The sequence below is a fragment of the Macrobrachium nipponense genome, chromosome 8, assembly GCF_015104395.2.
Source record: "Macrobrachium nipponense isolate FS-2020 chromosome 8, ASM1510439v2, whole genome shotgun sequence".
NCBI classification, from domain to species: Eukaryota; Metazoa; Arthropoda; class Malacostraca; order Decapoda; family Palaemonidae; genus Macrobrachium; species Macrobrachium nipponense.
The window spans coordinates 109,002,810-109,029,013 of NC_087203.1; the positions used below are offsets into that span (position 1 = coordinate 109,002,810).

At 40.6% G+C, this 26,204-nt stretch overlaps 1 pseudogene; it reads right to left on the reverse strand.

The window, feature by feature from the left end:
* The window catches only part of LOC135223178 (diacylglycerol kinase delta-like), an 88,410-nt pseudogene extending 68,033 nt beyond the window's left edge, over nt 1-20,377 (reverse strand).
* Nucleotides 20,378-26,204: the final 5,827 nt, after the last annotated feature.

The following is a 26,204-nucleotide window of genomic DNA, read 5'->3' on the forward strand; positions in this document are numbered from 1 at the left end:
TATTAAACGTATCGGAACAAATCTCGATTTATGGTGAATATTTGAAAAAAATATTTTTATTCCCTCCGCACGCCGATTCTCGGCCGAAAATATCCGAGAACGCGTAGGTCACATCTCCTAATATTTGTGCCTTTTCATATTACGCTTATTTATAGTTTTATATATGGAAAATGTGCGCAAAAACATGCACAATATAACAAAAAATATTGGAAGGTTGTAGCATTTAGCTTTTCTGAAATATTTGCATATAAGTACGATAAGTACGAAAAAAAAAAAAAAAACTACGATCGGTCAACTTTGACTCAACCGAAAAGGTCAAAAAACGCATTTTTAACATAAAAAATCTACAGTCTAGTAATATTCAATCAATTTATCTTCATTTTTAAAAACAAATTGCAAGTCTCTAGAACAATATCTCGATTTATGTTGAATTTTTGAAAAAAATATTTTTTCCCCTCCGCGCGCCGATTCTCGGCCGAAAATCTCCTAAACGCGTAGGTCACATTCTCCTAATATTTGGAGCCTTTTCATATTACGCTTTTTTTAAAGGTTTATATATGGGGAAATGTGCGCAAAAACATGCACAATATAACAAAAAATATTGGAAGGTTGTAGTATTTCTCATTTTTGAAATATTTGCATATAAAGTACGATAAGTACGAAAAAAAACAAAAAAACTACGATCGGTCAACTTTGACTCAACCGAAAAGGTCAAAAAACGCATTTATAACATAAAAAACCTTACAGTCTAGTAATATTCAATCATTTATCTTCACTTTAAAAAAGCATATTGCAAGTCTCTAGAACAATAATCTCGATTTATGGTGAATATTTGAAAAAAAAATATTTTTATTCCCCCGTCCGCGCGCCAATTCTCGGCCGAAAATCTCGGAAAGCGTAGGTCACATTCTCCTAATATTTGTGCTTTTTCATATTACGCTTTTTTTAGAGGTTTATATATGGAAATGTGCGCAAAAAACGTGCACAATATAACAAAAAATATTGGAAGTTGTAGCATTTATCATTTTAGAAATATTTGCATATAAAGTACGATAAGTACGAAAAAAAACTACGATCGGTCAACTTTGACTCAACCGAAATGGTAAAAAAACGCATTTGTAACATAAAAATCTTACAGTCTAGTAATATTCAATCATTTATCTTCAATTTAAAACATATTGCAAGTCTCTAGAACAATATCTCGATTTATGGTGAATATTTGAAAAAAAAATTTTATTCCGTCCGCGCGCCGATTCTCGGCCGAAAATCTCAGAAACGCGTAGGTCACATTCTCCTAATATTTGAGCATTTTCATAATACGCTTTTTTTAGAGTTTTATATATGAAAATGTGCGCAAAAACATGCACAATATAACAAAAATTATTGGAAGGTTGTAGCATTTCTCATTTTTTTTATATTTGCATATAAAAAAAAATTTTAAACAAAAATTCGACATTCGGTCAACTTTAACTCGTTCGGAAAATGGTCGAAAACTGGCCATTTGTTTTAAGCTAAAACTCTTACAATATCGTAATATTCAATCATTTTCCTTCATTTGAAACAAATTGCAAGTCTCTATATAACAATAATTTATCGATTTATTGGTGAATTTTTTTAAAAAAATTATTTTTTTACATCCGCGCGCTACGAATTCATGCATCATTTTGTGATAATATTTTCTCTGTGTTGCTTTTATCGTTTTACAATGTGTTATATATCAAAATGATCGCAATTTAGTGCACATTACAACGAAAAAAAAGTAACTTGTTACCTCTAACCGTTTGGCGCACAGCGCGATTTGAATACAATTATATATGAAATTTCGTTTTTTTGCGCTATCACATATCGCATTATTTATATATGATAATGATAATTTTTTCAATTTCTGATGGTTTGCATACTAAAACAACTTCAAGCAATGACAAAAAAAGGAGCCAAAAATGAAATCTTAATCTTGAAAACTAAGCGCGCTGTGATTTTTTGAAAAAAAATAAATTTTTTCCGCTTACGCGCTCACTCTCAAAACACTCCGGCACAACGGGAGTCATTTTTTTATTTACCGCTCCGGCATTAAGGGTAACTAGTGAACTGTGGATGACCCACTCATCCAGAAAACTTACGCAACATAATCCATTTCATACATCTACAAGAAGTTTCATCAACAGTACACAGCAATCCCTATATAAAAATAGTGTACCATTCACAACTTTATCGCGTGTACTCCCATGTTTCTTGTAACTCACGGGTCTTTCTCCCCAATACCTTTCTCACACCATCTATCAACAAAAAAATAAGGAAATCCTTATTAAACAGCAAATACACACATACACAAAGTGAATTTTTAGCAACAGAGAGCATCCTACTACGGGAGGACATACAAGTTACCTATCACTGATGTAATCTGGGAATCTGGACTTGATTTCTCTCATAAAAATAAGAAAAATAGCATTTGAAGAAGAATGACTTGTACCTCACTGCAACATATCATTGATACTAACCTATCAAGCATTTTTGTTGTTGCTCTTTCATATTTCTCCAAGATATGTGGTAAATTGGTATCATCATCACACGCTGATCCCCATCCAAGAACTCTTGCTAGGTCGTTTCCAGTTCCCAATGGTAAAACTCCAATCTGACATTGGTTCTGCAAAGCAGAAAATACATTCATTGTTCATGAGCTTCTCAAATTTAACAATTAACTTTTTCATGCATGCACATGGGGTACTTATAAGTACCTTAAATCTGGGGTCTTCAAATGTCCAGCTAGATTAAGCAATCCCCTTAAAAAAATCTTCATCACCCTGTAGTGTACATGGCAAAGAGGGCAACCTCCATAATAAGAAACCAGAAGCCCAAAGAGATCAGAGGCCAAGAAGGTTCTGTAAACCCTTGAAAACTCACAAGGCCAGTGTTTACAATGTTTATGTTATCCTGCTTGCTTCATGGGGACAAAGATAATTGATAGCTTTATGGTGCTCAAGACACTTGAAAGGTTTCAATGACAATACTTTTTAAGGGTCCTTGTGATAGTAGCTATCACGGAGTCCTGAATTGGGCAAATTCTGATTCTACCCATACAAATACAGATAGTAAAAGTCTCTGTTGGACAGGCCATCTTAAAAGAATTGGTTAAACCAAACAAATTATGTAGAAATACAAATAAAATTAAACATTGGCAGATCACTTTGAGACACTAACTCTGTATACTGTAAACTGTGACCTTTATCAATGCAAAATAAATGACTGGGGAGGAAGTGCCCAATCTCAAAATATGCAGTAATGCTTCTAGTAGTATCAACAGCATGCAACAAGCTTACCTGCCAATAAAATAACAAACAATATAATGAAACCCTTACAGTCATATGAAGTTTATCAATTTCTGTGAGGACCCATCCCACAGAACCATCTCCACTGCAGATTAATATTCTGAAGGGATTGAAGCACTTGAATAATCGTAACCTGAAAGACAAAAAACAATTGCCGAAATATTCAACCCTTACATTATCCTTTAAATAAATTTAAGAAGTACTAAATCATACTTTAAATACCCTCTGGGAGGCTTATATTCCAATATACACAGCATTTTCTTGGGCAAAACATATGTAAACATATTTTACAATCAACATACAATCCATTTTGCAAAAACTAAAACACTGACAAAAACTGACCCCAAAACTGGTCCACCATTCATGAGATCAAATACTTGTGCTGGGTTCAAAAGTTGCTTGAAGCGTCTTAAAAATCGAACTCCTTGATTGTCCCCTGATTTACTGTTGACAAAAACAAGCAATGGGGAGCAATTCTGGGGCCTTGTTACCTCCCATGCTTCATCAGTGCCTGAAAACGTATAATTTTTTATAATTACTTTTCCAATAATCTATACTGTGCTTGTACTTAACCCCTTCATGTGCAGCAAATGATCCCAGATTCTTAAATCCACTTCTAAAGAGAGAGAGAGAAAGAAAGAGAGAGAGAGTCTCCACCAGTGCTGCACCAACAGCACAAGCTGCAACTGGAATTTTTTTTTCCCACCCAGTTTGTGAGCTGCAAAAACTAGGTGAGAGTAGGATGCCAGAAATCTTATTATAAGTAATGAATTAATATGAGAACAAAAATTTATTTAGAAAAATACTAGTTTCATCGCAAACTCATAAATTATAATTAACCTGAATCTTAGTTTAGGTGGGAAGGACCAAACAGTCACACATAGGAATGAGAAGCTATGCCTTGTGGGACAATGGAACTTGGCTTGCACGTATATGATTGAGTTTCTCTTCTTTCTAGAGCTACTAAGTTTCTTGTTAGAATGAATTAAATACAACTCTGGCTACAAATGGGAATGATAAAAGAAGAGTAAATATAGCCTTACCTATTGTGGTGAGTGCAGTGGGTGGGACTATGGAGACTTTACAGATACCTAAAGGACAACGAGTAGAATGTAGTGGTCGACATGCAGTGTGTACCATGGTTCTACACCATAAACAACGCCAATCTTGCAATCTGCAATATTGTTAAAAATTTAAATTAAAATTCACCATTTCAACATAAATTTTGTTTCATCTGATTTAAAAGTTTCTCTTAATATAATGATTACATCAACATCTGATGGGCAAACCCACCTTGAGGATTTATGTCAGCTAATGACATTTGCAATACTTTGGAATTCCTGAGACATGAACCTCAACCAAGGTATTTGTCTACATTCTTTTTTTAACACTCCAGTCACTTTAAAATCTTTGCATTTAAGTGGGTCTACCTATTCATTCAATGGGAGGAGATGGAAAAAAATTGATTTGAAAGAACTCTGTGCATTTGTATGAAGAAATAAACCCTTGCCTTACATGACAACACTATCCACTTATGAAAGAAGTTGACTGAAGTAGGATGTTACTGAAGGTAGAGTGTATCCTTATATTAAACTAAGTTAATGTATATTTTTTTTTACTTTCATGTGTATTACAATAATTAGGAGAGAGAAATATATAAATAACATGAAAGGCCACTTTCCAGTGATACATGAAAAGTTTACTTAAAACTCACTCAGGTATACTGTACTCCCTAAAACTTACAGTATACTCAGCACTAACACAAGACTTAAATGTTAATTAAATTCACTTTACCTTTGTAATAACTTACACCAAGGAGATGAACTATTCTGGACTTCAACGTGTTTACATTAATTATCATAATCATAAAATATTGTCAGCTTTCTAACAAAACTGCATAAACTTACAGGTTGACTTTTTTGGTTTCTAAGTACAGAAATTTAATACATTTTATAAGGGCCTTATACTATTGTTGAACCATATCCTAAGTGTATAAATTACAAACCTTATATGATTGGTTACACTAACATACCTGGGCTTCTGTCATACAAACACACTCTGTTCACATTTTGAGCCAGGAATTTGATTACAGTATTTAATGCAACTAGCCCCAAAAATGGATGATTAATTCTCCACCAGCTAGATATGGGGAGCTTACAAATTCTGTTCTTTTTACATAAACTGCAATTGGGCTACCACAAATAATGGGTTTATTGTGAAACATGTTATTGTCATGATACAATAAAGTTTTATGCATACTTACCTGGCAGATATATACTTAGCTATAGACTCCGTCGTCCCCGATAGAAATTCGAATTTCGCGCCACTCGCTACAGGTAGGTCAGGTGATCTACCGGCCTGCCCTGGGCGGCAGGACTAGGAACCATCCCCGTTTTCTATCATATTTTCTCTCTTCCACCCTGTCTCCTGCGGGGAGGCTGGGTGGGCCTTTAATTGTATATATCTGCCAGGTAAGTATGTATGAAACTTTATTGTAACCATAACAATATCATTTTCATACAATCAACTTACCTGTCAGATAATATACATAGCTGATTGGCACCCTTCGGTGGAGGGTAAGAGACAGCTACTATATGGAATAGACAGGTAAACAACATATGTTGTAGGTATAAATAAAACCTTGGTTCCTACCTGATAGGTGGTAGACTTCGTGGGTGTTTGCCCAGTAGTCTGCATCACCTCAAGAAACTTTAGCGAGATATATGATCTATGGCCAAGAGTTCTTGTGGTCTGCCGATGGGGTCTTACCTTACCTTACCTTACAGACCTTACATCTTGTTCGGGTTGCCCCAGGTCCCTCAGTGTGAGGCACCTCCTAATGTCTACCAGAGAGTTTGCTAGTACATCTTCCGGTATATTTTGCATCTTCCAATCTTGGATTGGTCTGGGATGCAGTTTAGATATTTGTCGAGCTTATTCTTAAACACATCTACGCTCACTCCTGATATATTCCTCAGATGAGCTGCAACGCATTGAATAGACGCTGCATTATCGATGCTGGTGCGTAGTGGATTAATGTCCTGTGTGCTTTCCTTATTTTTCCTGGTATAGTTTTAGGCACTATTAATCTATCCTCTGCTTGCTCTTTCTGATATTTTAGTTCCATGATATTTTCTGCTATTCCTCTTCTATCTGTTTCCATGCCTGAAATTATCATGTAGCGTTCTCTTCTCCTTTCTAGAGGATATATAAGTTTAAGAATTGTAGTCTTTCCCAGTAGTCTAGGTCCTTAACTTCTTCTATTCTAGCTGTAAAGGACCTTTGTATCACTCTCTATTTGTGCAATATCCTTTTTGATAGTGTGGGTACCATATCATATTGCAATATTCAAGTGGACTACGAACATATGTTTTATAAAGCATAATCATGTGTTCAGCTTTTCTTGTTTTGAAGTGCCTTAACCAACATTCCCATTTTTGCTTTACATTTTGCCAACAGAGTTGCTATTTGGATCATTGCATAACATGTTCCTATTCATCATCACACCAAGGTCTTTAACTGCTTCCTTATTTGTGATGGTCTCATTATTAGGTCCCTTATATTCATATAGCTTTCTTTCTCTGTCTCCATAATTTATTGATTCAAATTTATCAGAGTTAAATACCATCCTATTTACCTCTGCCCAATCATATACTTTGTTAAGGTCTCTTTGTAGAGCGTTCCTATCTTCATCACAAGTAATTCTCTACTTATTCTTGTGTCATCTGCGAAACTACTCACTACCGAATCCTTAACATTATTGTCCTATGTCTTCAATCATAATAACAAACAGTATTGCAGCTAACACCGTACCTTGCGGCACACCGGATATTACCTTGGCTTCATCCGATTTCTCGTCGTTTGCAATAACTATCTGTTTTCTGTTGTGTAAAAATTCTTTTAACCATCTTCCTACTTTATCCACGATATGTGTTTTCTAATTTTCTTCGCTAATATATTATGGTCTACTTTATCAAAAGCTTTTGCAAAAGTCTAATAAACCACTCTGTTTCATTTCCGCTTTTCATATTTTTGAATAGTTTTTTTTGGTTTTTCACGGTGGACTAACAGTTGGGTTTGTGTACATTTTTCCGGGTACGAAACCATGTTGTCCTTTATTAAACAAATTATTTTTTATTAATGTTTCATAATATTTTTCTTCATTACCCTTTCATACACTTTCATAATATGTGATGTTAGACTCACAGGCCTATAATTACTTGCCTCTAGTCTTGATCCACTTTTGAAAGTAGGGGTAATATATGCTAATTTGTGCTCATCATATATCTTGCCTGTATCTACACTTTGTCTTAATAATATTGCAAGTGGCTTTGCGATAGAATGAACTACTTTCTTTAACAAAATAGCAGGAATTCCATCTGGCCCTGCAGCAGCTCCATTTTTAATTTCATTAATAGCCTGCACAATATCAGCTTCATTAATATCTATGTCAGCTAAATATTCACTATTTTCATCCTTACTTCTATATCATTATCTTCATTATCTATTCTAGGGGTGAATTCTCTCTTATATCGTTCTGCCAGTATGTTGCAAATTTCCTTTTTTTCATTCGTTAATCTCCCGCTTCAATTCTCAGAGGGCCTATTTCTATTCTTCTTTTATTCATCTTCTTCGCATATGAGTATAATAGTTTGGGGTTTTGCTTGATATTTAATAGGGTTTTTTCTTCCAGTCCCGTTTTTCATTTTCTTTTGATTGTATAACTTTTGTTCTGCATTTCTATCTTACTTTTTAGTTCTATAACTTTCCATGCATTTTTTTCTTTTTTTTTTTGCAAGACCTTTTTGGAAATATTTTCTGATTTTCTGGAACAAGATCCTTCTGTCTCTTGGTATGCATGAATGATTTTTACTTTTCTTCTTCGGTATATATTATTCCACTTTTATCTCCAATATTTATATAATATCTCCGTATTTACCCTTATGTCATCACTTACGAAAATGTTATCCCAATCTTTGTTTAATTCTTCATTAATTTCTGACCATTTTTATATTTTTTACTGTAGAAGTTGTATTTTGCCATATCCTTCCCACTTTTTTCATTTCTTGCTTATCTCTATTTTCACTTGCTTTGGAATGAACTTGTTAATTCTATGACATTATGGTCTGAACTACTCGCATTATAAAACTATTATTTCTTTGAACATAATTGCATCTCGTTCACAAATACTAGGTCTAAAGTATTTTCCTTTCTTGTTGGCAGGTGATTTATTTGTTGAATGTTGTATTCTAGTAGCATATCTAATAGCTTTCAAATTGCCTCTTATCTTCTGCACTACTATTACTCTCTTTTTTATATGTATAAGTACAACCACAATCTCCTATTCGTTCTTTCCCATTCCTACGAAAGGAAAGTTGGAAAGTTGAAGTCACCAGATAGGAGAATATGGTCCAGTCCTTGTTGATTTCTACAGATATCAGCCAATTTTTCAATTATTGAAGTCAAACTCTTTAGTATTAGGAGGTCTATATATTACTATGTTCATCAATTTTTCAGATTCAAATTCTACCGCTATTAGTTCACTTTCTGAGTTACTATATTTCTCATATATTTTTCCTTGTTTTTTGTCTTTCCCATATATTGCGGTTCCCCCTTGATTCCTATTTTTTTTCTATCTGATCTATAAGTTTGGAACCCTTTTATTTGATCATCATTCCCAGTCTCTTGGGAATACCAGGTTTCACTTATATTCATTATATCTATTTTCTTTCATTTTGGGTTAGTTCTTCTAAGTACTCTATTTTTCTTTTTGAGTTACTCGTAACTAAACCCTGCGCATTCATCACTATGATGGTTTGCGTGTTTTTCTCCTTCATTTAATACTGGTAGTAATAAGGATTTTCCCATGTCTCTTTCCTGTTCTGGTATGTTGTTCTTTTTTTTCATTTCCAGAAATTCTGACATTAAAAATCCAACTTTTCCATAATATTTGATCTTCCTTCATCATAATTATTCATTTTGTGTCTGAATCTGCAATTTTCTCCGTTTCTGCAATATCCTCTTGCATAATAAATACAGTTATTATCTCTTGAGTAGAATTTCGGAGCTGCAGATGCTTTGGAAATTTTTTTGCTGACAAACCTTCTGCATATCTCATTGGTGGTTTGCTTTTTCTCTTTTACCTGATATTCTTGATTTCTCTCTTTATTTGTTTCTTTCTTATTTTGGATTTTATTACTTGGTTGGTTATTTATTTGATTATGATTCATGGCTACAGGGTGCATATATTTGCATAATTTGTCGAACTTACATCCTTTTCCTTCTTTTAGGTTTTACATATTTTTGGATGCAGATCTCTGCAATTCATCCCCATATCCATCTAAGTATGCACATTTACCATATATTTCATAGTTTTGACATATCTTAGGATGTTTGTAGTAACATCTTTCTCCAAATCTGCAATTCCCTCTTTTCAAAAGGTTGCAGATTTTGTCTTTCTTGTCTATTTTTCCTCTTTCCGTCATTGTATAGATCTGGGTAGAGCCTCTTCGGGATTTGCTTTTCTGTTGTCATATCGTAATTTTATTTCTTCGTAGGTATGGCTGCTTTATTGCCTCATATGTAGTATCCATGAGTATCTCTGCATCCATACTTTTATCTTGTTCTTTGTTTTCCTTATTTTTTTTCTGTCATTTCATTTTTGTTTACATTCTCTTCAGTCTTTCCTTCTTCTTCTTCTTCTTCTTCTTCCTCCTTCTTCTTCTTCATCCTCAACTATTTGTACATTCAATCTTGATTTAATAACATTGTCTATCCATGATAGACATGTTGAGCAAAAAATTTTTGTATCTTTTCTCAAATCTTGTATTACCTCAGCACACTGTGGATGGGTCGGAATGTTGCATGCAGCACATTTTCTGATTAGGTTTTGTGGATTGACTATGCTATACCAAACCTTACACAGTTTGCATGCTTTTGGCATTCTTTTTCCTAATGCATCAATTAGGATATTCACAAGATTCACCTTATCATTTTCTTTGTCGGAGGAATTTGTTGGTTTATGTATATTTTCTTTATGAGTCTCTTGACCACTTGGATTTTATTTGGAACTTCTTCAATTATTTTCAAGATGTTTTCATTAGATTTGTTCCAGTTTGAAGGATTATATCCTTCTAATATATCTATGAATGCTTTTGTATCTTTTTGGTTAGGACTGTTGCTGATTTCATAGATGAGAAATGCCAGTTCCCTTCCTGCTACCTCATCATATTGCGAATCTGCTAAACACGCCAAATTACGCCACCTTTTCCCGCAGTTGGAACTTACTGCCATCTTGTTCTGATTTATAGTATTACACTTGATAAACTAACGTTAGAAGAACGTTTTTTATCCTACTATTTTTCACCACTAATCTTATTTCACCTGATAGTTCACGAACACTTCTAGATATTTCTCAAATTCTAGTCGTATGTTAAACTTGTGATATCTGTTGATTATTGTGACTTCACGCGGGTACGTCTCACCAAGCCGCTTACTCGGCAGAGCCTGAAAGACTTTGTCAATGGGTGCTGATCCACTTATATGACAATACACCTTATGAAGGAGGGCACACAACCAATCCCGACCACCTGATCCTAACCATATGTTAGAACTAAGGATTGTTCCGAGTTATCCCCGAACTCTTCACAACAACCGTAACTCAAAAACCACTACGCACACATACATAATTTTCTAAAAAAAAAATTATACTCATCTAATTAGATATGACAAGATTCTCTTACTGAACAACATAGACGGCCGCCCGTGCTAACCAAGTCCTCCATTGTTCGAAGAGACTCCAGACCATATCCAAAAAGTAGAAAAGTATATACTTTTAAGGATTGGTGTCGGCTCCCGTACCCAGAAAATCGTATCCGCCAATACGAAAGGACCCAGAGAAAAACACTTCTCATATGTCACACGAACGTCTTTCAAGTAATGAGATGCAAATACTGAGTTGCATCTCCAAAATGTTGTATCTATGATGTTTTTAAGCGACATATTCTTATGAAACGAGAGAGACGTCGCTACTGCTCCTCACTTCATGAGCTTTAACTTTCAACAGTCGCAACTGTTTCGTCAGAACAGACCCTATGCGCGTCTGTAATGACGTTCCTCACAAAGAATGCCACAGAGCATTTCTTGGACATCAGTCTTGTGGGAGGGGTCTTTTACCGCGCACCAAAGACCTTGTCTAGAGCCTCCCATCTGATGCTTTCTCTGAATGTAGAACTTTAGAGCTCTTACAGGGCATAGAGATCTTTCTGCCTTCTCTTCCTACGAGACTCGATATGCTTTGACTTCGAATGACTTAGGCCAGGGATTCGAGGGATTCTCATTCTTAGCCTAAAAACAGGGTCTTAAACGAGCAAATAGCTGAGTCTCCCTTGAAACCTACTTTATCCTGCATAGCATGTAATTCACTAACTCTCTTTGCCGTTAGCTAAAGATAATAGGAATAGGCATTTTCTGGTGATGTCTCGAAACGAACCGCCAGATGAGGAGGTTCGAATCTTTCAGATGAAAGAAACTTGAGAACCACGTCTAGTTGGTTCCAGTTCGGAGGGACCGGTTCCTTCGACTTTGAAGTCTCAAAGGACCTTATGAGATCGTGGAGATCTTTATTATCTGCCAGATCTAATCCTCTATTCCTGAAGACTGCCGAGAGCATACTTCTGTATCCCTTTATTGTGGATACAGCTAGATGAGATTGCTCTCTCAGGAATAGAAGGAAATCAGCAATTTCCGCTATAGAGGTGTGGAGGAGGACAACTTCTTAGTTCTACACCACCTTCTAAAAACCTCCCACTTCGACTGTATACTTTCGTAGTGGAGGTTCTGCGTGCTCTCGCGATCGCGCTTGCAACTTCGCGAGAAAACCCTCTCGCTCTGACGAGTCTTTCGATAGTCGAAAGGCAGTCAGAGCGAGAGCGGGGAGGTTTTTGATGATACCTCTTGAAGTGTGGCTGTCTGAGAAGATCCATCCTTCTTGGTAGGGATCTGGGAAAGTCTACGATCCACTCTACCACCTCCGTGAACCAATCTTGGGCCGGCCAAAAGGGGGCTATCAATGTCATCCTCGTCCTTTGACGCCACAAACTTTTTTTAGTACTAGTCCCAGGATTTTGAATGGAGGAAAGCATAGACGTCTACGCGAGACCAATCTAGCAGGAAGGCGTTCTACCATAAGAGCTCTTGGGTCTTCCACGACGAGCAAAAGACTGCCAGCCTTTTGGAGATGAATGTGGCGAAGAGATCCACATGAGGTGTCCCCACAGCGAACAGAGATCTTGCACACACCTCCTCGTGTAGGGTCCACTCTGTATGAAGGACCTGTTCCTCCTGCTGAGTCTGTCCCGCCCTCACATTCTTTACTCCCTGAACGAACCTTGTCAGAAGGGAGATGTTCCTGTGAGACGTCCAAAGCAAAAGGTCTCTCGTCAGCTCGTAAAGGAACGAGGAGTGATCCCTCCTTGTTTTCGAATGTAGGCAAGTGCGGTGGTGTTGTCCACGTTTACTTGCATACTTTGTTCGACACCAGAGGTTCTAGACTCTTCAAAGCCAGATGCAACGGCGAAGAGCTCTTTGCAGTTTATGTGCCAAGACACCTGCGCTGGTTCCCAGGTGCCTGACACCTCCTTCGAGCCTAATGTTGCTCCCCAACCTTTCTCCGATGCGTCGGAGTACAACACTAGGTCTGGGTTCTGGGTTCTTAGAGAGATCCTTTGTTCTCTTTCAGAGGGGGCAACCACCATTCCAGGTGCGGTCTTATCTCCACTGGAATGGGAAAGGCGTCCGAAAGTTGTTCCAGTTTTTCCAACTCCAAGACTTCTTGAGGAAGAATTGAAGCGGACGTAAATGAAGTCTTCCTAGCGGGGGAAGAACTGTTCGAGCGAGGAAAGGGTCCCTAGAAGGCTCAACCCTTCCCTCGCCGACGTCTGTTCCTTCCTTAAGAAGAAGAGAGACTATCTGCAAACCTTTTGCAATTCTCTCTGCGAAGGAAAATACTCGAAAACCCCGAGAATCCATCTGAATCCCCAGATAGACTAAGTTCTGTCTGGGGTCAGCTGCGACTTCTCGAGGTTCACGAGCAATCCCAACGCTTTGATCAGATCAAAAGTTAACGTCAGGTCCTCCAAGCACTGTCTCTCTGATCTGGCCCTGATGAGCCCAGTCGTCCAGATACAGAGAGATATTTACTCCTTTGAGGTGAAGAAAACCTCGCCACATTTTTCATCAGGCTTGTGAAGACCTGAGGAGCTGTGGACAGGCCGAAACACAAGGCTCTGAACTGAAAGATCCTTCCCCCCGTCATGAAACGGAGGTACTTCTTCGATGAAGGGTGGATCGGGACGTGAAAATAGGCGTCCTGGAGATCTAGAGACACCATCCAATCTCCTTGTCGCAATGACGCAAGGACTGAGGCAGAAGTCTCCATCGAGAACTTCTCCTTCCGAACAAATTTTTAAAAATTTGTTCAGAGAGCTGACGTCTAGTACTGGTCTCCAGCCTCCCGAGGCCTTCGCAACCAGAAAAAGGCGATTGTAAACCCCGGGAGTTTTGATCCAGTACTAGTTCTATCGCTCTCTTGTCCCACATTTGTTCCACCATCGATCGAAGAGTATCCCTCAGCACAGGATCCTTGTACTTGGCTGTTAGTTCCCGTGGTATTGACGTTAGGGGAGGAGTGTTCAGGAAAGGGTGGGATACGATATCCCTTCCTTATTACAGACAACGATGACGCGTCTGCGTTTATAAGTGTCCAGGCCTCCACAAATCCCAGGAGCCTGGCACCTACTGGTTGCTTGGAGGAGAGAAGCATCACTTTCCCTTTTTAAAGGGACGAAAGGCAGACCTACCTCTCTTCTCAGGAGCCTTCCTTCTTGCGGGAGGTCTGGAGGAAGGGCCACCTCGAAAGGGCTGAACCGATGTACTCGGTCCTTTCTTGTCAGGTGTAGAAGCAGGCTTCTTCTTTCCTTGCTGACTGCGTCAGAAGGTCCTGAGTCGCCTTCTCAGTTAATGAACGAGAAATGTCCTTCACCAACTGAGAAGGGAACAAAAAGTCAGACAAAGGCGAATACAGCAGCGCTGCCCTCTGAGCGTGGGAGACTGCCTTGGTTAAAAAGGCACTATATAACGTCCTCTTTTTTAGAAGACCTGCTCCAAACAAAGAGGAGATCTCAAACGAGCCATCCTGAACCGCTCTGTCTATACAAGACAATATGCACAAAAGGACTTCTGGTTCGATCCTCAGAATCATGGGCTTTCTTGGACATCACCCCAAGGGACCAATCTAAGAAGTTGAAAACTTCCAATACATGAAAGAGAAGTCCACTTGAGGAGATGGTCCAGTTCAGAAATGCCCCAAGTAATACGTGCCGAGTTCAGACCTTGTCTACGTGAAGCGTCAACTAAGATCGAAAAGTCCGCTTCTGACGTAGACGAAAGCAATACCCATATTCTCTCCCGTCTGATACCAAATGCCTCTTTTACCAGCTAGTCTCGCTGGAGGCATGCAGATGACCGTTCTGACTAACTCCTTCTTAGACTTCATCCAAGAGTCTAAGGACTGAAGAGCCCTCTTCATTGAAATGGCGGGCTTCATTCTGAGAAAAGACGAAGACTTCTTCGTCTTAGCACTCGGAAAAAGAAAAAGAGCGCGGAGAAGGAGGAGCGGCAGGAGTCAAGTCGTCTCCATACTCCTCTAGAAGCAAGGCAGTCAAAACTTTATAGTTCGACAGTCCTTCTCTTCCTTGATATTCTTCCTCCGAGTCTACTTCTAACTCGAACTCGGGATCTAATTGAGTCTCCGCTCCCAACTCCGTACGTCCTTCCTCTGGAGGAGACAAACTCCTAATAGGAGAGGGGCTAAGGGAATGATATTCCTTCCTCTTCCCCGCTTTAATAGCCCTGGAAGGCGCCAAAAGCTCAGGCTTCTCTCCATAAATGGATGACACTTCCCGCTTGGATGACGCTTCTCGTCCGCCAAGCGTCCTGGCTGACGCCTCCCGCTTACGTGGCTGCTGACGTTCCGGATGAGCCCTCGCGCCTGGAAGACGCTCCGCTCTCAAAAGGCGTCCTAACTGGCGCCAAAATATTGGTTGGAGCCTCGCGTCTACAATCAGCTTTCAAAGACGCTTCATGCCTAAAAGACGTCTCACGTCTCTCTGGCGTTACGTGTCTTCCGTAATCTCCCGATCTCGCTCTCGAACCCGAGCTTCTGTGATATGAGCTTCACGTTTGCATGACGCCTCTCGCTTAGCAGGGGAGAGAGGACGAGACTTCTTGATTGGAAGCGCAACGTCCTTCCTACGAGGCGCTAACACTCCCACCAAAGAGGCCAGTTGTTCTTGTACTGCCATGATAATCTTCCTTGAAGCTTCTCCCACGTCAACTGCATGACGCCTTTCGTCATCAATCGGGGGAGAAGTAGGAAAGGGTTCTTCTGCGTCCTCGTCGGGTGACGCTGACGCCACCTTCGCCTTCTTAATAGAAGAGGGAGCGCATCTGAGAAACGCTCTGGGCTCGAATCAATTTCGGGTTCTTTCAAATGCCGTTTCAGAGGCCTCGATAAATCCGACTCCTTCCACCCTCGTTTAGGTGAGGGAGAGGGAGAGATGAGAAACACTCACGAAGGACGCTTTTTCTAAAGCGCCCTGAGCAGCCTGCCACGAAACAGAGCTTGCTGAAGGGACGTCTGACCGTTGGGGATTCCCACGACCTCCTTAAGGCTTTCGACTTTCCTTTCTCCTCTGGCATGGGAGCTTGGAAGAGGTCTAGGCCTGGGAGCGTCGCAGGGACGATCAAACGCCCCCTCCACAACAACTGGGAGAACTCACTTCACTGTAATGCTCACTTTCACTAGCCTTACCTTGTAAGTCCGCCATTTTGGACTTCATGTCTCGAAATAGTAGCTTTCAGATCGGCGATTTCCGAGGCCGATTCCGAAAGTACACTTTGTGAATTAGACACATAGGGAGAATCTAAATCATTAGGATTAGAAAAAGTATCAATAAAAGGCTCAATAGGCCTTGAACTCACACCTTTCAGACGTCTAACCCTATCCCTCTCTAACTTCAAATAAGAAGTTAAAGTCTTCCACTCTTCTGCATTTAATCCCTCGCATTCATGACAAGTATTAGTAGCCAGAACACTGAAACCCCCTACATTTACGACATACAGTTGTGGAGGATCAACCGAAGCTTTCGGTATCCTCACCCTGCAGCCTACATTCACACACATTCTCACACTCACATTTGAATCAGACATACTGAGAAAAATCCAAAAAGCAATTCCAAAAACAGTCCACAGTAGCGAATGCCAAAAACACGATCCAGATACGTCACCAAAAAGCCGATAAACGATGATCAAAGGATGAAATAAGAATCTAAGTCAGGAGGTAATAGCACAATGTTGATACCACCGGCGACAGAGAAAATATGATAGAAAACGGGGATGGTTCCTAGTCCTGCCGCCCAGGGCAGGCCGGTAGATCACCTGACCTACCTGTAGCAAGTGGCGCGAAATTTGAATTTCTGTCGGGGACGATGGAGTCTTAGCTATGTATATATCTGACAGGTAAGTTGATTGTATGAAAACAGTAATTTATAGAAGGCAACATCAGTTTTTCATATGAAACCAACTTTTCCTCAACTAATTAGTCAGATTACATGAAAGTGATTTCGTTAGCTATGAGACACAAGAATTTGAGGGGCACAAGCATACACCTACCTGGTAACTACATACTTTTTTTTTTGTATGTCATGGAGCGTCTGGGTATTCTTTAACTAGTGTGAGAAAATTAAATGTTTCTTTTTATAACATTTTGTGTTGCATATGAAATGGAAAGAACGTGCCCGTGAAATACTAGGCTTCCATCAGCATACATCCCATCTCTGCTTGCATATAAGGATATAGATATAATCTAGTCAGCCAAACTTACTATAAAATGATGGGATCAATTTAGTATCAACTCTGTTTGACATATGACCACATAAAAATATAATGATTTAGATTTACGATGTTTAGTCATCAAATGACAAATTTTAAAAGCAAGTACTGCATTTTGTTTCACTCTTTAAATACAATAAAGCAGAATTAAAAAGGAAACCTTTATCTAGCAGATGATTCTGGAAAAAGGATTATAAAGTACAAAAAGGAAAAAGGAGAAAAAAAAAGACATGGAAACAATAAAAAAAGTTTTTGAGGAAAAAATGAGGATCTCAACACAAATAAGTGAAGAAGAAATCTACTCAGAATATCTTTTATTGTGAAATATAATCTACCCAGAACTCCGAGCTAAAAATCTTAACTCTTCCAGGGTTAGCAAAGTAAAGAAGATAGGACAGAGATTATGTACAAGTGGTAGAGTAATATATAAAAACATACTGAGAAATTCAAGTTGAAATTTAAAATTAGGCTATTGGAGTCAGATGGTGATAGAAAATGGAAACCATAAAAAATGTGAAGTCTGATGAGGTTAGATGTATTTCTGGGTGAAAAGCATACATACAGGAATACGATTGGTGAGGCATGCTATGAAAGTGTCGAAGAATTTGGCTTCATGCCACAAAAATTAATAAACATGTGGTTGACATAAAGCTGAAAATAAAGTTAAAGGCAAAACAAGAAAGTTATATATTTGTGGAGTTTACAAGGCATTTGGCAGATTAACAAAACAAGCACTGAGATGGCTACAATGAAAACAAACGATACAGAAAAGACTCACTGAGCAAATGATGGTACTACATCATAACACAAGATCTACAGTGAAGACATTGGCAGGTACAGTTTATCAGAGGCATTTGAGATAAATATTGTTGTCATCAAGAATGACAGCTGAGTCCATGGATGTGCTAGAACACTTCTGTAATCTTTTCAACATACTCGATTGTCAATCTGGTATAGAGAAAGAAGTGAGAAAATAGTAACTGGATAAATATGAAAGAGCATCTTGCAAAAAGCATGGAAATAAAAGATGTATAGAGCCCCTAAATTCCTATGTATTGGATAATTTACATTAACATGTATTAGTTTATTTTGATTTGTGAGTCCAATTTCTAGACACTCACTCAGTTTGTCCAAAGGATAGATGAAACTCAGAACACAGCAAAGTTAAAGACTTTGGACGGCCAAATAAGAAGAGACTAAAATGAATGGAAGAAAAGTAAAGGCCACGCAACAATGCAGTTACAGCCTAAGGGACTCTGCAAAGAACCTATAATCACGTCTACATCATGCAATGCAAAGCACTCTGTAAGTGGTACCTGCATGGGGTGCAATGAAGACTACTTGAAAAAGAAAATGGAGACTGTTTTAAAGGGGCAGGACTACAAGATGATGAGATTCAAATGGGGAAGTTGCTGCAAAATGTGGAATCCAGAGCTGGAATTTGGAAGAAATCTCAAAGACGGATGATTTGGACAATTGATGAACCAGGAAGAGGAGCAGAGGGTAAATCAGTAAGAAGTCCAAGAAATTCAAGGAGAAAGGCATATATGAAGTCCTGGGCAAGTCCTAAATGTGGAGAACTCATTTTATGTCTAACACCATTATGGAAAAACCTAATGTATAATTGTGACATCAGTAATGGGCCCCAAAACACAATAGCAGCCAGCACATTAACTTAAAAAACATAAATGAAACTAAGGACAAAACTATAAACTGACATAAAACAATATTACTGTATCTGTAATATAAGTAAAAATCTAAATGATACTAAATTAGTGTGATAATTTACCTTAGAACAGAGCCACAAGTCTTATCACAAACAGCACACTTGGCAGAGACAGGCAAATTTCCTTCCAACCACTGGTGAGGCATTGCCAGGTTCTGGAATTCATTTGTAAGGCAAAATGAGCAAAATTATCTCTTTAGTAAAATCATAAAATTATGCATTAAAATGCAAAAAACATCATAATCTGCAGTAGTGAATTATGACTTTGAGATATGAGTAAATTGTCAAAATAATGGTTGGCAATACTAAATGGAAATAACAATCGCATTTGAAACTCACCCCTTCATCATCCTCAATGATATCTTTACCAACAGAAGCTAAAGTGGTCCATTTACAATTGTTTACTGCCTTGGTTGCACATCGTTTGTGTGCTTTCATTTTGCATACTTCACAACTCAACCCATGGGAAGTAACTCCTGTGTAATAAAAATACATGTAGTATTCATCATTACAAATTGACAGAACTACAAAATAATGCAAAATGTACATACATTAAGATTAATCTGAACAGGCTGAGAATTTTTATTATCAGGAAAAATGAAAAAGTACAGTATATTTGGCATTGTCTGACATGTACTGATAAAGAATGCAGGTGTACAGAATTTGCCTGACTACTCAGTGAACATGTGGGCAAAGGAAACCTGCCATACCTAAAGTAAAGGGTCCTACAACAGATCGTCTGGCCTGTCTTACAACGGCCCATTCTCCCTACTGAAAGAATTTGACAAGTGGTTGGGGTCTTGGCCAACCTACTATATTGATGATCATAATCTTATAAGAAAAGAGTAGCAGACAAATCTAAATCTCACCTAAAGACAATTAGAAGTAGCCAATATTTACCTGATAAAAAACTTCACAATCACAGTGTACAGTAAATGATATGATGATACCTTCATAATCATAGTGTACAGTGAATGATATGATGATACCTTACCTGACAATGCCTCCCTGCAAACATTGCAGTATGTGGGCCGTGCATGGGATGTTGCATACCAATGGTGTTTCCCTGACAGTAGTGAATGTATTTGATCTGCTCCCTGAAATTAGACAAATATTTCAGAAAATTATGATAATGTAAAATATGAAAATTGTTAAGAGTTCAATTTCTGATTCAAAATCAGATTTTAATTTGGTGTAAGTAAATGCAAATATTTCAGCACATTAACAAACAAACCAAGAGACAAAGAAGAGTGGCAAAAATTTATTGAGCAATAGTACCACAATCTTTCCATTACATTACCTCATAAAAATGAGATGATGTTGCCTTCACAGACTTTAGCGCACTTATCCATTCCTCCATGACGCATCAAGACTGCTATCCAACTAAACTTTAGAATGAACTTATACACTGGAAACAACAGAAGAGATGAAGGTTCTATTATTGTAACTATAACAGTTTAAGAACATTTAATGTGAAAGAAAGAAAAATTACTCACCAAAGATGGGGGGAGATTAGCAACCCATTTGAAAATTTTTTAAATATAAAACACTGCACTTGAAGAGTTGGTCTTAGCAGGATACTGAATTGACTTTGAGTGTTCTTGGGAGCCCAAAGAAACAAAGAAGTTTTGAATTAATAGTTTTAACTTTCCAAAAATTCTGTACAGTACTCTGCTTTCCTTTAACTATTGTTTATCATTTCTTTAAGGCCAGCAAGAAACATTACTATTATCTGTTTTTATACATATCAGTATCACAGCAATTTGTTTGATTTACTTAATGTATCCCTTGTAAATAACAAATATTTTTGTCATTCAATTTTATTATTATAACATAATATTTTCATAAGGAGCCAATAGCATTTATAAACCTGCAGGGGAAGAGATCATTTATTTCCATTAAAACTCACGTATCTAATCTAATTAAGATACTATTTGACAAATCCAACAATGAAATAATTACTATCTTTATATGACATGGATCTGTCAACATCCACTATGAACTTGCACTTGTCTTAAGGCTCCAGTTTGCATGGAAATGAGGCATCATTTAGAATGTACGATATACTGTTGGTTTTTCTGGGGTTAAAAAAGCATTTCATACAGTATATTCATCACTTTATCCTAGCACTAAATTATTTCATTCACTATTACTAATCAAATTAGTTATTCTCAATACTATAGCAGAATCATTAAAATGGTTTAAGAAGCAATAAAAAAAAAAAAAAAAAAGAGAGAGAGAGAGAGAGATCAGATACCTGAAGGGGACGTTAGATGGGCAGACAAAGCTACGGTTTTCTCGAGTCCTTGTATTTCTTCTTTGCAAGAAGCTATTGTTCCAGGTGCATCTAATTCTTTCCTCAATGAATATTTTGCAAGACAGGGATAAAGGGTCACACTGTGGCATCCATCTCCTGAAGCCGTACATTTTAAGTAGTAAGCGTTGTCACTTCACACATTATTTCATAAAGAATTTTTTTTTATCTTTGAGATGTCGTGGTCAGTTAGTTTCCTTTGCCAACCTATGAAAAACAGTAATAAAAGAAACTTAGTGAGAGAGTTACATTTCAAAGGTTCAAGGAAACAAATGAATAACCAAAAAAAGGAAAATAAAAAATTAAAGCCTCCCATACTGGGTATTACAGTATCTGTAACTCTCAAAAACTTTTTATTTTTTTAATTAAACAAAAGTTGTGGTCAGCACAAAATAAAGTTGGGAATTTCAAGAGGTTAGGAAATTTAGTAGCTACATGAGGTCCAATACACTGTGATCAAATCCTGATAAGAAATAGTAATCTTCCAAAAAATAGTTTCTAAATTACTATATCTATCTGATCTGGCTTTCAAAAACGTAGGGACAGATATGAGTTATGTCTAACTTAATTATGGATAATAACAAATATGACAATTTGTCGAAAATTGCATTTTTCCTAACTATACAAACCTGAGGGTCCTTTAACAATAGAAGTAGCTAGCGGCAGCTGGAACGGTCGTAAGCTTCGAACAAGGGGAGAACGGTAGTTAACTGCTTGTCCGATCGTCGCGCGCCGCGCGACTGGGAGGTAAACAAATCACTTTTGCTTTTGGCCCATGCAAAATACGCAGAGTGAGGGGTGGCATGAGGAGGGACTTTATGTTAAAGGACCTCAGGTTTGTATAGTTAGGAAAAATGCAATTTTCGACAAATTGTCATTTGTTCCGATACGTAATACAAACCATCGGTCCTTTAACAATAGGAAGACTCACCTTCTTCTTGGTGGGTGGAATCTGAGTCTTTTGATGAACAGACTGGTGTTCGTCCATCCCTGGAATGCCTCCCTGGTCGTAAGAGCGAGGGAGGGATCCAAGCCTCTGTCCGATTGATCGGGGTGTGCACCGCAGGATCAATGGTCAGACCTCTGGGCCGAGTACTAAGAAAGAGAGGCAAGCCGTATCTCTTCGTACCAGCATTGTAAGAACTTTTTCCTTTACATGAGCAAATGTAAAGTAATGGGTTTGTCTCATGTTGGCATCCACTTTCTCCCCCTTGTTGGAGAAAGTGGTGGATATTTACTCCTATCTCTAGTTAAAGAGATAGGATGGAGCTCTGTTGAATAGCTTACCTGCATCGGACTCCTTTCCAGCAAGGTAACGACCGTATCCCTCTGCCCACAGGTAGAGGTAGAAAAAGATGTGAAGAGAAGCCAGTCACTCTCTCATTCACGCATTCATTCTCCCAGTCATACCAGGAATCGATGCTGTTCTGCCTGCTCGGGTGCTGGGTAAGCTTACACAACGTGTTGAGCAGCCACCACAGGTCCCAAGGTAAAAAAGTATCCAAGGACTTGTGGGCAATATCCCGAAGGTAGAAGGACGTGAAGGTGGTCTGGTTGGCCCAGACACCTGCCTTCAGGACCTGCGCCACGGAGAAGTTCTTCACGGAACGCCAAGGAGGGTCCGATACCTCTGACTTCGTGGGCTCTCGGATGGAGCGTACGGATGTCGTCGCTACCATCAGCTTCGTACCTCTCCTGATCACCTCACGTAGCCAGAAAGAAAGCGTTTGTTCTTGGAGACTTCTTTCTTGGTGAGCCCCAGTGCTAACGAAGAGGCGTCGACACTCAGGCCTGAGATGTCGAGTTCTCTTCAGATAGCGCCGTAGCGCCCTCACAGGACAAAGCAGCATCTCATCCGCATCGTTATCTGTAAAGTCCAGCAGGGAGGGGGATCGTGAAAGACTCGAACCTGTCGTCAGGGATCGACGGATTCTGAGTCTTAGCTACGAAGTTCGGGACGAAATCGAGCGTCACAGATCCCCAGCCTCTGGTATGCTTAACATCATAAGAAAGGCCAATGTAGTTCCCCTACTCTCTTCGCCGATGCCAGGGCCAGCAAGAAGAGGGTCTTGAGGGTCAGATCCCTGTCTGACGACTCTCGGAGTGGCTCGAACGGTGTTCGAGTCAGACTCCTAAGGACGAGAGTCACGTCCCACGCAGGGGGCCTGAGTTCCCTGGGTGGGCAAGACCTTTCGAAGCTCCTCATAAGCAAGGATATCTCGAACGAATTCGTGATGTCCAGTCCCCTCAGTTTTAGGACGAGAGCCAGAGCGGCTCTATATCCCTTAACTGTGTGGGTACTGAGAGGAGCTTCTCTCGGCGAAGAAACACGAGGAAATCCGCTACCTGCTGAAGAGTGGCTCTGAGAGGAGACAAACCCTGTCTACGACACCAACCACAGAAGACGGCCCACTTCCCCTGGTACACAGCTGCAGAGGACTGTCTGACGTGTCCAGCCATCTCTGTTGCTGCGCTACGAGAAAAGCCTCTCGTTCGCAAGAGATGGTGGATAACAGCCAGCCGTGAAGTTGAAGGGACTGGACTGCTCGGTGGTACCGTTCTACGTGTGGCTGGGCTAGAAGGTTGTGCCAGTTGGGTAGCCTCGCTCGGTGCGTCTGCAAGAAGAGCCAGCAGGTCCGGATACCAAACGCTTGAGGCCGTTTGGGAGCCACCAGGATCAGTCTGAGATTGGGAGTGACCAGCGCTCGACTGATCACTTTCCGAATCAGGACAGAAGGGAGGAAAGGCGTAAGCGAAGAGGTTGTCCCAGGGGTGTTGGAGAGCGTCCTCTGCAGCTGCCCATGGGTCCGGCACGGCCGAGAGAACACCTGGATCTTCCTGTTGTGCCGGGTGGCGAACAGGTCTACGACCGGTCCGCCCCCAAAGGTTGAAGAGCCTTTCCGCCACCTCTTGGTGTAGAGACCATTCGGTCCCTATCACCTGATCCCGACGGCTGAGCTTGTCTGCTACTACGTTCCTCTTGCCTGGAATGTAGCGTGCTGACAGCTCTATCGAGTGAGCCGTGGCCCACTCGTGCACCTGCACCGTCAACTGATGGAGCGGAAGAGACACTAGCCCCCCCTGCTTGTTGACATATGCCACTACTGTGGTGTTGTCGCACATCAACACCACTGAGTGTCCCACCAAGCGGTCCCGAAACTCTGGAGAGCGTTGAACGCCGCCTTGAGTTCCAGGACATTGATGTGAAGGTGCTTCTCGTTGATGGTCCCACACACCTGCAGTCAGCAACTCCTCCAGGTGTGCGCCCCATCCCTCGGTGGATGCGTCTGAGAACAGAAGCATCTCCGGGGGGGGAGTGCGTATGGGCACTCCTCTTAAGAGGTTCTTGTCGTCGAGCCACCAGGCTAGGTCCTGCCTCACCTTGTCCGTGATAGCCACGGGAAAGTAAGGAGGATCCTTGGCCTGAGACCAACTCTCCCTTAGTCTCCACTGGAGAGACCGCAGGTGAAGAAGCAGTGAGGGACTAACTTCTCGAGTGACGACAGATGGCCGATCACGACTTGCCATTGCTGTGCTGCCTGTTCCTGCCGCGACAGGAACCGGCCGGCTGCCTCCCTGAATTTGCTGATACGCAAGTCTGCGGGAAAGACTTGCCCTGCTACCGTATCTATCAGCATACCCAGGTACTTCATCTTCTGCTTGGGTTCGAGATCGGACTTCTCGTAGTTTATCACGATCCCCAGATCGCGACAAAAACTTGAGGAGTCGATCTCTGTCCTGTAGCAACTGCGAGCGGGAGCTCGCCAGGACCAGCCAATCGTCGAGATACCTCAGAAGACGTATCCCGTTCGAATGGGCCCAAGCCGACACCAGAGTGAACACTCGCGTGAACACCTGTGGGGCGGTTGAGAGACCGAAACAAAGTGCCCTGAATTGGTACACCGTCCCGTCGAAGATGAAGCGGAGGTACTTTCTGGAGGACTGATGGATGGGTATTTGAAATACGCGTCCTTCAGGTCCACCGACAAAGCATGAAATCGTTCCCGCCTGATCGAGTCGAGCACTGAGCGTGCCGACTCCATCGTGAACCGCGTCGTGCGAACGAAGCGGTTCAGGGGAGAGAGGTCTATCACCGGACGCCAGCCCCCCGATGCCTTCTCCACTAGGAAGAGGCGGCTGTAAAAGCCCGGTGACTGGTCCTCCACGATTTCTACAGCTCGTTTCGCCAGCATGGTCTTGATCTCCTGTCGAAGAGCGTTGTCCTTTGCTGATCCCCGGACATAGGTCTGTAGATGGACCGGTTTTGGAGATGGGGGGGAGGGGGCCGAGACTCGAAGGGTAGTAGATATCCCTCCCGAAGGACGTTTCTTTACTATCCAGTTCGCGGTCGCCCGTAGCGATGCCAAAGTCGCCCAATGGCCTCCGCCAGGCACCCCCCCACTTCCGGCAGCAGGTGAGGGGGAACGCCGTCCCTAGCGTTTCCCTCCTCGTTTCGACTTCTTTCCAACACCTCCTCGGGGAAAGGAGGGCTGGGAGGAGGGCTGGTTGCGGCCTCCTCTCGCAGAAGTCGAAACAACTGGAGTCTTCACACGGGGCTTGGACGGTGCAACCGTCTTCGCCGCCGTGGAAGCGCTAGCCAAGCTCTTTGGTTTGGCCGCAGTTACTCGAGGTTGCCCAGAAACCTTCGAGACTGCCTGGTGGACTAAGCGGTCACTTATCTCGTCAGTGCGCCGCCGTTCCACCGCAGCGTCCACCATCTCTCCCCGGAAAGAGAGCTGGGGAACTCCTCAGAGGTCCATTTCTTAGCCCGAGTGCCGCCTCACGCCCAGCCCCCTTGGTCACTCGGGTAAGGACTGCGTCCCTACGCCGAAGAACCAAGTTGGCCCACAGGTTAGCAGTCTGATGGGCGAGGTAAGAGATAGCTCTA